This window comes from Eumetopias jubatus, unplaced genomic scaffold (assembly GCF_037043125.1).
Source record: "Eumetopias jubatus isolate StellerSeaLion01/CBP00866 unplaced genomic scaffold, mEumJub1_p1.0 scaffold_1, whole genome shotgun sequence".
Classification (NCBI taxonomy): domain Eukaryota; kingdom Metazoa; phylum Chordata; class Mammalia; order Carnivora; family Otariidae; genus Eumetopias; species Eumetopias jubatus.
Window position 1 is genome coordinate 19079310 of NW_028274807.1, and position 9041 is coordinate 19088350.

Genomic DNA, 9041 nt, shown 5'->3' on the forward strand with positions numbered 1-9041 from the left:
TTAAAGAAAGGAAAAGCACAATAGCCAGAAATAGAAAGGAACATAGAACGAATGTCCAAAAACAGTTGATGATGATGATGCAAATGGCTTTGACAGTGGCATTCTCATCAAATCTACATTTTACTAAACTAATTGCAAAGCCAGCCCTGTGTTGTCTGAGCATTTTGGTTTTTTTATTGTTTATGCTAACGGGTTTTGTGGATGGTGGATTAGTTGCATTTTAATGCCCAGAGGCGAAAAGAGGAAAACATTCCGAGAATGGTAATGGACGAAAAAGCACCCTGCTGTTTGCGGTTCAGGCACAGAACTACGTGATTTTCTGTTTTAATGTATGTTGCCTGTGCTTGTTTCACCATTCTGACAACATCCATAGAGATTTCTCCCAAACAATCCAATGTCTCCTGCCTACTATTTTGCTCTATGCCATCCTCCAAATTGTTCCTTAAAATTTCCTAAAATTACAGATAAGTCTGGCAAATGTATATGGTTCACTACATATAAATTTATTTAATTTTCACATGTAAGAGTGGATTAACTTAAAGGGAAAGAAAATGACTCTAATAAAAACAAAATGTTGGTGAACAGTGGCAAAGTTTTGAGGAGGATGGAGCGCAGGTTCTGGCCTTGTAGACCCACCAAGGCTTGGAGAATATTTACTCTGGCTGCCCAGTGGGTGAGTCTCTCTATCTTAGTGTGATAAAATACTGTATCTTACCCACAACCAGTATAATGTTTCCTGTCTTTGAAGTTTGGCAGGCACAAGTGGCCTCGTCAGATCCTGTCTTTTCTTTCAGAAAGCAACTCGAGTGCCATGGACATTCCAAAACTTAATGCAGTAATTATCTGTTCTCAATTACCAGTGTGGAGCCCTTTTAGATTAAATTCAGACAGGCCAGAGGTACAGGGTGCCCCTTCCAGACACAACCCAGTGATTTCTAATCATTTCACTGGCAGAGAGGCTCCGTTGGGTATTTAAATAACCCAGACAACAGCCCGCAAAACGATCCCCCCCCCTTTTTTTTTGGAGTGGGAGTCATATGGGAAGGTAAGGAGAGAGATCTTAGAGATGCTACAAATGATGCATGCGAATAAATCTTTTCCAATCTGAATAGCAAATTGATCCTTGAACTTTTCACGTTTGGCTTTTTCCTTTGTCTCATCGATCAAGCACATAAAAAACTGTTGGATTTTTTGACACAAATTTAACATGTGTCAAGTATATTTCCAAAAAAAAAAAAGAAAAGAAAAGAAAAGGAAACCAAGGCACTTCCTGCCAATATACTTCTATAAACAAGGCAGGTCAACGTGAAACTTCTAATGGGTTTTTCTTGAACTTTCCAATGAAGAATGTCCCAGGAGGGATTTGTCTATTGTCGTGAAGAACACAAAGCCACTCCTGGGTTTGCCATTGATTTGGGAAACAGCAGGGACGGATGACACTGACCCCAAACCCACAGCTCCCTTATGTCATTCACATTCCCAGGATGCACATGGGCACACACACACACAGCAAAACCAGGCCAGGAAAGCACATCAACAAGAACCCATGAGCTAGAAATGGGACCCTTCAAATGAACTTTCCTGGTTTTTAAAAATTGTTATAAAGAAATATTTGTATTTCCTCTGGGCCTTTAGTTTGAAATAGTCACCATATCGAAGCATTATGAAAATCACTAAAACCGGAGGCTAGAATTTGGAATCACCTTGAAATAAACGTCTAGGCTGAGCATTATTATCTCCAAGATATATATTTAGTTTATTGTTATAAAGGAATGGTATTAACTGAAAAGGAGATGAACCTCTTATTAACTAGATAGTATGCACGGGCATGAGGTGGAGATTTGGGTCATTAATACAAGCCCCTGATAAGAATATTCTGAAAGTTCTTAATACAGAAGCAGCAAGCCACTATTCTGAATCCCAGGCTAAAACATTGACATTTGGTGTTGCAGAGCCCAGGACTATTAAGAAAGACGAATCCAGCTAAAAAAGCACAGGACTGGAGAATGAATCTATTCCCTGGGGCTACCTGTTATGAGTGGATCCCTTTCCAGAATTTAATTCTACCTTTTCTGGAGTGGAGAAGTAGAGATCCCATAAGATGAGAAAGAAAAGTATAGCAAAATGGCACCATCAGCTAGGACACATTATTTTAAACTTGAAACAGAACTGTATTCATGATTTTGATAATTGTGCAATGACTGTATGTAAGATGTCAACATTAGGGGAAGCTGGGTGAAGGGTATATGGAGTGCTCTGTACTATTTTTGAGTCTTTTTGTAAGTCTAAAATTCTTTCAAAGCAAAAGGTTAAAACACAGTATTGTATGGTACCAGGCTATAAAAGAAATTAGCAGAGATGTGTGAAAGTCCAGAGTCTATATGACTTTGTCTCTTTTTTGGATGATTATCAAGTTAACCCTTGTGGTTCCCATTGCCATTATTTATAAAAAGTTAAATACTTTCATGGGGACTCAGTAGCTCTTGACAACGAAAACCTCAAGGTGCGCCAGTCTGAAGCAATTTGAATTGGAAATGACACGAAACATAAACTAAGGAAGAACCTGTTCATTGAGAACCATGAAATTCACCAGATAACCCAGAGACTGTGAAAGACAAATATTTTATTAGCAGTCTTGTAGTGGGAAATAAATTTGGCCCCAAATGGAAGGAATGGATACCTTTGGGTCTCTATACTTTTCAAATGGTCTTTGTAATTTGCTTCTGACCAGTTTCTTACTTCTAACCACACCCTATTTCCCCTTCAATACACTGATTTTGAACCTTCGTTAGTGTTCACCATCTCTACGACATGACAATAAAGGTAAACAATTTGCATGGAGTACTTTGACATTTACTTTTTAATTTTCTGTACTATTACTCTTTTATCATCTATATAATGGTTTCATTATATCTTTTATTATGTGATTTTTAAAATAAAAAAATCAAGAACCGTATTTGTTAAGGAAACAAATACATTTTATTTTAAAATATTCTTATACAGACATACCATGACCCTTGGCATTCTCAATCTTCTAATTATTAAAAGTACATGTTGGGGCTCCTGGGTAGGGCAGTTGGTTAAGCGTCTGACTCTTGGTTTTGGCTCAGGTTATGATCTCAAGGTCGTGAGATCAAGCCCCAAGTCAGGCTCTGAGCTGAGTGTAGAGTCTGCTTAAGACTCTCTCTCCCTCTCCCTCTGTACCCCCCACCCTGCTCGTGCTCATGCCCTCTCTCTAAAATAAATGAGTCTTAAAAAAAAAAAGTGCATGTTCTATTGCCCAAAATTATGGCACCAAAAGTCAGCTGGGGATAAGAAAAGAGGTGAGTGCAGAAGTTAGAGAAAAAAAAAAACAAAAATGTCCTTGAACTCTTGAATAGCAAAGGGATCATTACATTCTTGTTGAAGCAAACATACTTAGGCAGTACATGAGTTAAGTGGGTAAATGAATGAAATTTCAAAAGGTTTGCCACCAGGAGGCACTCTGAGGGCAAAAGGAAGAGAAAAGGCTGACTGAACCACTTGGTCTTGTCCAGACTTGCAAACAGTTGACAAGCATGTAATTCCAAGATAAAGCAAAAACCACAGATCTGGGACAACATGAGCCAGTGGATGAAATTAAAAGTGGAGAAACTGCCGGTCATCCAAATATTTGCAAAATTAGAGTTTTAGCCTCTTGAATATTCTGCTTAATTAACCTTAGTCAGATTTGGATTACCAGTTTAAAAAAAAAAAGAAATCAACATTTAATTTTTATTGAGTAATAGTTGGTCTTTGTTTAGCTATTTAATAGAACATTGAGATCTTACAATGCTTTTGTGTGATTCATTTCTTCATGTAACAAATATTTACTGAGTACTCACAACGTTCCAGGTACTGAAGATAGAGCAGTTAACAAAATAGACAACATGGGTGCCCTTTGGTGTTTACATTCTGGTATCAGTATGGTAAATGTCAGCTATCGCACAAATGTTCAGAGAGGGGCCTCTTAATTTTTTTTAGGTCATGGACCACTGAGAATGTGTTGGAACTGTGGGTCTTCTCCCTGTAATTAATTAATAGAAAAATTAATGAACATATACATAAAACTTGGTGTATGTCTATACCAAGTCAATATCAACTGTGACAATTGTTGCCACATGACTTCAGGGCTTCTGCTCTGGGTTGTGTGTGTGTGTGTGTTTTGTTTTGCCTTTTAAGATTTTATTTATTTTTTTGACAGAGAGAGACAGCGAAGAGAGGGAACACCAGCAGTGGGGAGTGGGAGAGGGAGAAGCTGAGCAGGGAGCCCCATGTGGGGCTCGATCCCAGGACCCTGGAATCATGACCTGAGCTGAAGGCAGACCCTTAATGACTGAGCCACCCGGGTGCCCCTCTGCTCTGGTTTTTGAGCTCTAACCTATAATTCATAGATTTATTTGAACAAAAAACAGATAAAAATTGGTCTATATTAGCTCATTCTAGATTATTTTACTTTTAAACAAATTTTTAAAGATTTATCTATTTATTTTAGAGAGAGAGAGAGAGACAGAGAGAGAGCGGGGGGGTGGGCAGAGGGAGAGAGACAGTCCTTGAGCAGACTCCCCGCTGGGCGCAAGGCCTAACACAGGACCCCAAGATCATTACCTGAGCCGAAACCAAGAGTTGGACATCTAACCAACTGAGCCACCCAGGCTCCCCATAATTCCAGATTATTTTAAAGAACCACTAAGTTGTCTTCTGGAATGATAATGTTTACATATGATATATGACAGAAACCCCCAGGCCTTTGTTTCCTTTGAGTCATATAGTTGGATCATTGGCCACATCCTGTCGATTGTCTCATGCCTTGGGTTAACTTGTTAAACTATTAAACTGGGTTAAATTCTATTCTAATACACAAAGTCATGCTTTTTAACAGGAAGCTATTATGAATTGCACCAAGAGAACACTGGCTTCAGCCAAAAGAAGAAAATGCATCATTAAGTTATTTAGCTTTTAGGGGAGCCTTGGTTAGAAGGCATATCTTTAGGTTACTAAATATATCCTTCTTTTAGCATAAAAAATTAGGGCAGGCAACATTCAGATGAAAGGATAATTAAGAAACACCCTTGGTTGCTGAACTGTTTTGTCATGAAATTAGGTGCTCAAATTATCATAACCCAGGAAAGAGAAATTTACTTTATTCACCACTAAAAATTCATTTGCATTTTAAAGTGATATAAAGCCAAAAAACAAAAAACCTGGTGATCTTTCCATAGACTATGTAACTTAATCCTGAATCAGGTTCCCCTGATGAGAAAATAAATCAGTCCTAGATGCCAAGGGAAGGTGGAGAGAGGGAAGATCACCAAAGATTAAGTTATTGCATTTTAAACTAATGTCCAAGTCACCTTTTACTGCAGTAATTGTAAGCAAATATTTTGTCATGCTCAACACAAAATGGCACTGCAAAATAGTTAGCCACCTCATTCTCCATTTCTCTGTGGGATCACTAACAGAAAAGCTCCTATTACCTGGATCAGGTTTTGAACAGGTCAGGCAATGCTGACCACTCTTCATGTGTCTTTGACACGAAGTAGTGTCTGAACAGTGGTGGTCACAAAAAGAAAGAAAAGAAGAAAACTCAGAAGAAATGGAGGTAAATAAGGAGGAAGGGAAGGAGGGAGGATGCTTCTTGATCTGTATATACTGTAGATTATAACTTCTTCCCTCCTGAATAAGGAAAGCAAGTGACTGGCCCAACTAAGCTGGGAATTCCATTACTTTTATAAAAATTGTCACTTTAATTTATGATCCCTATAACCAAAACCAAGTCCTTTAATATCATTTTTTAGAAACTTCCTGACAGGGCGCCTGGGTGCCTCAGTTGGTTAAGCAACTGCCTTCGGCTCAGGTCATGATCCCAGGGTCCTGGGATCGAGTCCCACATCCAGCTCCTTGCTCTGTAGGGAGCCTGCTTCTCCCTCTCCCTCTGCCTGCTATTCCACCTGCTTGTACTCTCACTCTCTGTCAAATAAATAAATAAAATCGTTTAAAAAAAAAAAGAAACTTCCCGACAGTTGATCTATTACATTCCTCATTGGACACCTTGGCCCTTACTTTTTGTAGCCTAGTTTCCTTGACTTGGATCGATCATTCGACTCTTAGGATTCCTTATAGATGCAATGCCAAACTCTTTTGTTTGATCAAATTGTGAGGAGTTAATGACTTCACCAAACTGTATTCTTGACCCAACCTTCCCCGAGCACACAGACTTCTTAAATGAATAATATTTTCATACTTGGAGAAAAATACAACAGTTTTTAAAAATATTCACTTTTCCTTCCTTGTCGTCCTAGCTGAAAGCTCTCTTCATCCTCCACAGCGGTTTTAAAGGAAATAGGCAAGTATAAATCACCTGCTTGACTGAACTTAACCTTCACACACTTAGGTGGACTATGGGTGATCTTTTCTGATTTATATCGTACATTTCCGCCAAAGACGCTAGTGAATAATGAGCCAGGTCAGGAGAGGCTGAAGCTCCATGCGCAAGCCCTGCTCAGTGACCTTGATTAAGCCTTACTTTTTCGTTCCAGATTCCATCTCTCAAGTCGGAAAAGTAAATTCCCAGGACTTTTTGGAGAAAGAGGCAGAGAGGTGAATGGGCAGAAGCACAGAACGTCTGCTGAGGCCATTAGAGACAGGAAGTTGAAGATCAAAAGGGGTTGCCAGCTCGCAGGCTAGAGTCAGGCAGAATGCTGAGGCTCCAGAACATTTTTTCCAGCATTGGATGTGATAAATGAAAGGCTGTTGAAAAGATAAAGTTCTATAGTCAAGGTAAATGTAAATTCTAATGATGACTTACTGTTCACCGGAAATGTAAATTATGAACTTAGCGAGGATAGTATTGCTTTTCAAAATGGAGTTATCCATCTTGATTTAAAATAGGAAAAAAACAAGTCATCATGGCTGTATTGGTTAAAAACAAGGGTTTGAGTGCTTGGGCAGCAGAGTCGGTTAAGCATCGACCCTGGCTCAAGTCATGATCTCAGGGCTGTGAGATGGAGCCCCATGTCAGGCTCTGCACTGAGCATGAAATCTGCTTGGGACTCTCTCTCCCTCTGCCCCTCCCCTGACTCGTGTTCGCTCTCTTTCTCTCTAAAATAAATAAATCCGTAAAAAAAATTAAAAAATTGGGCTCCTGGGTGGCTCAGTTGGTTAAGCAACTGCCTTCGGCTCAGGTCATGATTCTGGAGTCCAGGGATCGAGTCCCACATCGGGCTCCCTGCTCAGCAGGGAGTCTGCTTCTCCCTCTGACCCTCTTCCCTCTCGTGCTCTCTATCTCTCATTCTCTCTCTCAAATAAATAAATAAAATCTTTAAAAAAATTAAAAAATTAAAACAGGGTTTCTCAAACAGCGCTACGGATATTTGGGGCCAGATAAGTCTTTGTTGGAGGTATTGTTCTGTGCACTGTAGCATGTATAGCAGCATCCCTGGCCTCTACCCACTAGGTGCTAATAACACCCCCTCCCCAGTAATGACAATAAAAAATGTCTCCATACATTGGAAGATGTCCCCTGGAGGGCATAATTGCCCCTGGTTGAAACCACTTATTTTGATTCTGGTTTAAAGATAAAGATAAGCTTTATGATATTTTCAAAAGCACCTTTAGTTTTTGTGTGAAACTCTCCAGTCCAAATTTTTGAAGCTTTGGCTGAGTTCATGAAGGACATCTAAAGCTTCTCATTTGAGAGCTATCACTTTAAGAGAGCCTTCTAAACCTCTGGGAGTATGGTAATTACCTGAGGCTGGAATGTTCCAAGAAACAAGGCTGTTCCTTGGGGGCAGGGATTATGAATTTCCTACTTATGCTACCTACCAGCTCCTGGTTTAGAGCTGACAGCTTTTATGCTCTCAGTAAGAACTACATAGGTGGATGGATGGATGGATGGATGGATGAATGGATGGATGGATGGAAAAGCAAAATAAGAGAAATTGAGCTAGGGAGATATGGATTTATTTTCTTTGGTCATCTCTAGGTGTATACCGGGTCTCCTTTACCTACACTAGGGTACTATAAAGAGCATCTTAGTGATGAAGAAAGGAGACTACATGTGTCTGACTCTACAAGAAATCCCACTGAGCTTTCAAAGTGAAAGACCAGAAACCCACTGCGATACTTTGGGTGTCTGATCCACTCTGCAATAAATAATGCTGGTAGGTTGAGAATTAAATCAGCATGGCTCTGATCTGGGGAAGCAATGCACACCAGTAGGCACATAAATACACCCATGTGTAAGACCCTCTCCTATGACCTCCATTACCTGTTCCTTCCTTCTACCCTTTTGGGGACAAAAAGCTTAAAGTAGGTAAGCAGTTGGTCAAATAAAGATGCAAGCTGCTCAGGGAAAGCTCTCAGTTCGAGCTATACTTGAGGTTCCAGAGCTGCCTGAGGTCTGTGAATGCAAATTCCTTTTCCACAGCAGTAATTTAATATGCCATCTTCTGCTGTGGCTGGCCACATTTGCCTAAATTGCCCCTCCTGTGATGCTGAAACTTGACCTTGTACATTTGTTTTTGGAAAATTCTTTTTGTAGTCTGAAATCAGTTGGTTTCCAGTTTGAAGACATTGCCTTTAGATTATATAAATATACAAACTTTCGACAAAAATAACCCCAGTCTCAGTGGGCTCTGACTTTTCTAAAAGAACAAAGTTGGGGCCTGTAGGAGGCTGGGTGCGGATGGACAGTTCCTAATGTTTCAATTTTGTGGAAGGTGTTTTTACTGCTCTAGAGGTAAGCAGAATATCCCTGCTGGTCCCAGTTACCATGGCCTCTTCATTAATGGATCCTGCCAGTACCCCGTCTCTTCAGTGGGGAAAATGTCTTGTTCACAAAGCCATTCACAGCAGGACTATTTGGCTCCCATGGATAGATGTACCATAGGGATCTTCTGCTTCCTGGAAATCACTCTCTTTCTAACTTAGGGAAGAGATTGCTTTTGACTGTTTTAAATGGCACCCTGTGTTCCACAGGCTAAACAAGGACGAGGAGTTAATCACCCCTTTTAAGGATAAAA